This window comes from Galeopterus variegatus, unplaced genomic scaffold, assembly GCF_000696425.1.
Source record: "Galeopterus variegatus unplaced genomic scaffold, G_variegatus-3.0.2 Scaffold18816, whole genome shotgun sequence".
Taxonomy (NCBI): domain Eukaryota; kingdom Metazoa; phylum Chordata; class Mammalia; order Dermoptera; family Cynocephalidae; genus Galeopterus; species Galeopterus variegatus.
This window is the reverse complement of record NW_007744927.1, coordinates 1,394-6,497: the sequence shown is the minus strand read 5'-3', so window position 1 is coordinate 6,497 and position 5,104 is coordinate 1,394. Positions and strand designations below refer to the sequence as shown.

The 5,104-nt window shown below is 45.7% G+C and overlaps 1 pseudogene; it reads left to right on the top strand.

Moving 5' to 3' along the window:
* The first annotated feature begins 3,471 nt into the window (after positions 1-3,471).
* Positions 3,472-5,074, top strand: LOC103582982 (annotated as a pseudogene).
* Positions 5,075-5,104: the final 30 nt, after the last annotated feature.

Genomic DNA, 5,104 nt, shown 5'->3' with positions numbered 1-5,104 from the left:
CCCTTATTTTCCTTTCAAGAGTGTAGGCCCTGAGATCTATTATATGCACAAATACTATCCCTTTTGTTGAAAATCTGAGCCAGAATACATATTTATGTTTGGCTCTGACAAAAATGTCATCTTTCTAGATGACTGGACAAGTCACTTTACCTCTAAGGAGCTTGCAAGCCTGGTCAGCAAATTAAGAATCACTAAAATGTTCCAGACAAAGTGCATTTATTTGTTTATTAGTACTTTTTGGTGGCTGGCTGGTATGGGGATCTGAACCTGTGACCTTGGGGTTATAAGGCTGTGCTCTAATCAACTGAGCTAACTTGCAAGCAAGCCCTAGACAATGTGTATTTATTTTTTATTTTTTAAAAAAAGATGACCAGTAAGGGGATCTTAACCCTTGGCTTGGTGTTGTCAGCACCACTCTCAGCCAGTGAGCGAACCAGCCATCCCTATGTAGGATCCGTACCCATGGCCTTGGTGTTATCAGCACCACACTCTCCTGAGCAAGCGCTGGCCGGCCCTGACAATGTATTTAAAACAGTCCATTCAGTGCCATTCTCTGTAGTTGGGGTGGTAAGGTAGAGGATTTGGCTCAGATGTCTTTGACCATTAATTGAAAACCTTTAATGTTTTTTAAGGGACAAACATTAAGCTCCTTTAGTACTCAGTAGAATACAGTTGGATAGATGAACATCCATATGAAGATGTTCAAGCTACACACCTCTACCTAAAGCTTCATTTTGCCACATTTGTTAAAGTGGTGATCAAAAGCTGTTAGCATAAGTTACGTCTGGTTTGGGGCCATGTGATTTTCTGTTTGAGGGAGACTGGAAAATGTACTAGGTGACATGAGTAAAGGTGTGTGTTCTCAAAACTGGTAAGTGTCCAGGTTCCTAACCTGATATTGACTGAAAATCCAAAGTCATTTCCCTCCATGTGGGTATCATGAAGCATACATCCATTCATTTATTTTTTAGCTTAGACAACAAATATTTGAGTGTCTACAATGTGCCAAATGCAGTTCTAACACTAGAGATATAGTAGAGAATAAGAAAAGGTTCCTGCCTTTGTAGGATAAGTATTTGCCAGGGACAAGGGAAGGGCAGAAAATGAACGAACAAATAGGATTTCAACTGATGGTAAGTATTTGGAAAAATAACATCGAGTGATGGTATAGAGTTCTAAGGTAGGAGTGGAGTGGAGGATGTCTTTAGATGGGGTGGCCAATGAAGGACCTGAAGAAAGAATATTCCAGTCTGAATGAGCTTGGGACAAGAAGACCAGTGTGTCTGAAGCACAGTTAGGGGACAAGAGAGGTGGTTGTTAAACAGACTGGGATATTCCAGCAAGAACTGGATTAGGTAGGGAAGAGAAATTTGAATTTTTTTCCAGTTGCAATGGGTTTTAAAAATCAGGATGGTTTAATGTGTTTCAGTTAGATGAGCTTGCATAGTGAGCTATAACTGGACCTAATGGGCTTTCAGGAGGCAATCAAGTAGATTTTGGGGGTATGGGGAGCTCAGTAGTCTTGATGTCTGCACAGTGGCTTGAATTGTGATCCTGAGATTTATATTCCATCTCTCCTTTGGACCTAGAGAGATTCTTAGTTTCACAGAATGAGTTGACCTCATTTGTTTTGGTATTTTCAAAGAAGGTTTTATCTCCAGGGCTGTTGGGACACACACAATTTGGAAGATCAAACTGAAAGGAGATGAGAGGATTTCTATACCACATGCATTTCCCTGCTGGCCCCATCCAAAGGGCACATAAAAACTGACTGTTACATGGAATTGGTTTTCCTCATCACTGTAGCCTTTACTCAGTCGGAGGCACATCAGAATCCACAATGAAACGGACCAAGATTAGTGACCACCACATCTGTAAATATTATATTTTGATTTTTTTAGGTCCTTTTTCCACCCTAGAATAAGTTCTTAACCAGTTTCTACCATTGGATTCCTGGATCATGTTGGATTTTAAAACTTCCCTTTCTTTTGGGTAGGGGGGTGCTGCTTTGGATAGTGGTATGGTCTACTTATGTCATCTCTACTCCTGATGATGCCTTTCCTCATAAACAGTTCGCTGCTATTAGCCTGTTTTGTTCATGTCTTAAGTTCTTTCATCCACTACCCCATTCCCCCTTTAACTCCCTCTTCAAAGCTGCTTTGCCAAGGGTCTTGTTGACTCAGTAAAGTTGCTTGGTTAGTGAATGTGGGATTATGTGAAGCAGCCAGAGGATAATAAAAAAATGTGACGAGGGAGCCGGACCCTTTAGAGAATGTTATTTTGACCGTATTTTGTCTGTAGTTGATTGTGACTAGGCTTTTCCCTCTAAGGTCGATTCTAGGAGGTTTAAAACTACAGCTCTGGCTGATGGCACCCAATAAAACAAAACAAAAAAACTTTGCTGCTCCAGTTCTTTCTCTCAAGGTGGGGTGGGCGTGTGTTTTCAGTCCCCATCGTCACACAGACGTTTCTTCATCTTGGGCCCTGGAAGGCCGGTTCCTAGAAGGAACTTGTCCCCAGCGCCTCCTGGGTAGTGCAAGTCTCTGGCTGGGCCTACTTCTGGCCATTACACCCTAATTGAAGTCGGGCCCATTGACTGTTTTCAGAGTTCCTTTCACCACCTATGAAAGTAGTTTTAATATGGGGGAGCTCCAGGACTCTCGGGGCTAGTGTGGATTCCTCACCAAAGGAGAAGGCTGGTTTCCTCAGGTGGGGGGCTTCGCTATTTTTCTTACCTGGCGTCTGCGTAAGCTACTGTCCATGGCATCCTGGCTGCGAGGGTTGTGGCGTTAGGGAGTTTAGAGGAGGAATTTGGAGGAGAAGCCAAAATGGAGCGCGGAAAACCGTCAGGGTGTGCACATGTAAATGGCGAAAGGTAGAAGCTTAACAAAGTTGCCGCCATGAAGCGAAGCGCGGCCCCACCGGACCCTAGCTCGCTCCGCCTAATGGCGGGCCGCACCCCGCCGGCGAAGCCCACGTTTGTAGTTCCTCCCTCACTCCGACCCTTACCCAATCAGTGACTTCGGCTTCGCGACGTTGGTGTTCATTGGCTTTCGCATATAAGCCCCGGCTTACTGACGTTTCCACCTCTTCCCGGCCTCTCAGGTAATGGGCGTTCGTGGTAACCAATCAGGAGGAGGATCTGCGGGAACGCCTGCCCTTTTCTTTGTCGAGCGGCCAATCCGGTGGTCGGCTCACCTCCCCCTCTACCCAGAGTCACTGCTGCGGCCGCCGCCATTTTAGCGTTTTGTGAGAAGCGTCCGCGCCGCGAGGAAGAGTCCCTGCTGACTCCGTGCGGGTGAGAGACTCCGAGTCCTTACACTGTCTTTCTTTTGCTCTGTTAAATCTTACCTCACTCTCTTGAGCGTAGCGGGTGTCGTAGCGGGGTCGTGGCGTCCGCACCTGTCACTGAGAGCTGACCTCAGTCCTCGGCATTGCGCGGTAAGCCTGAAGCGGCCCTTCCCCCACCATCTCCCCTCGAGAATACTTTACCTTCCCCACCCTGCCCAGGCTCCCTGCCGCGAGGTTTCCACCGAGGTACCCGCGCTGCCCTTAGGCTTAGCAATTCCGTTTCGAGAATTTCTCAGGGCCCTGGGACATCGTTGTCTGGTCAGTGATTCCGAAGCTCCCTTTTTATTGCATTTCTCCATTCTGCGGGAGCTTGTAGGACGGTACCCCGAGAGAGGCGTTCTCCCCTCCAGCACGTCCTATACTCTCCGTGCCTCGCTATCTGGGCTAAGTCGTGCTTTCACTACTTCCAAAGGAAACCCGAAACGTAGCTATTAGAAGGCCCACATTTCCGGAAATGGTGGCTGCTAAGGTTAGTACGGGAGGACGAGCCAATTCATAATTTCAGGCAGTCTGTTAGACTCTTGTTTTCTGATTGTCCTCATAGTGGATTAGAAAAGCCCAGTACCTTCAGCTCTTCAATTATGCGCTCAGTTCATTCCCATTTTTCTTTGAAAGTATCCAACTATTACTAAACCCTTTGTTTAAGAACTCCCCTATTAGAGACGTTTTTTCATTCTTACAGGTTCTATGGCCTGTACTATAGCTGGCCTCCTTGTTTCACTCCCACTTCCCTTTGGTGCGAAGGTGGGCGTGTGAGAGAGAGAAGACTGTTTGGAATATACGCTAGAGTAAAAGGAAATGGCAGTATTGATTTTTTTTTTTTTTAATAACTGATGTAGGCCTAAGGTCCTTTGTTAGAAATCTTGTTTCTTCTCTCGCAGGCTCTTGTCAGGATGGTGAAGCTGTTCATCGGAAACCTGCCCCGGGAGGCCACGGAGCAGGAGATCCGCTCACTCTTCGAGCAGTATGGGAAGGTGCTGGAATGTGACATCATTAAAAACTACGGCTTTGTACACATTGAAGACAAAACTGCAGCTGAGGATGCCATACGCAACCTGCATCACTACAAGCTTCACGGAGTGAACATCAACGTGGAAGCCAGCAAGAATAAGAGTAAAACCTCAACAAAGTTGCATGTAGGCAATATCAGTCCCACTTGCACCAACAAGGAGCTTCGGGCCAAGTTTGAGGAGTATGGTCCAGTCATTGAATGTGACATCGTGAAAGATTATGCCTTTGTACACATGGAGCGGGCAGAGGATGCAGTGGAGGCCATCAGGGGCCTTGATAACACAGAGTTTCAAGGTGAACCACCCTCTTTGGGTAGAGGGTTACACAAGACTATGTGCAGAAAATAGCTGGATAAGTAAAGGGAAGGGTTTTGGGTAGAGATACAGCTGTTGGCTGGCTGGTGGTAAAGGATTAAGTATGGGTGATGGATTTCTTAAGATGGAGAATGCATGGGATTTAAAGGCTTTATCTTAGGCAAAGTAGGTGTCCTGAGGAAAAACTACTATGCTTTCATTTGGAGCCCCTAAGGCTTTTGTGCCTATCAGTGCAGAAATCCTTTTCTCTGAAGACTTTCCAAGTTGTTATATCTTTTTTGGGGTTTTTTTGGTAGTAGAGCACATTGCAGAATGCTTTACTCAGAATATATCACCTCAGCACAGTATCAACATTATTTATTATTTGACATACAAAGAACCTGACAAAGCAGTTCAACACATTTAGGGGTAGAATCCTGTTTAAGGTC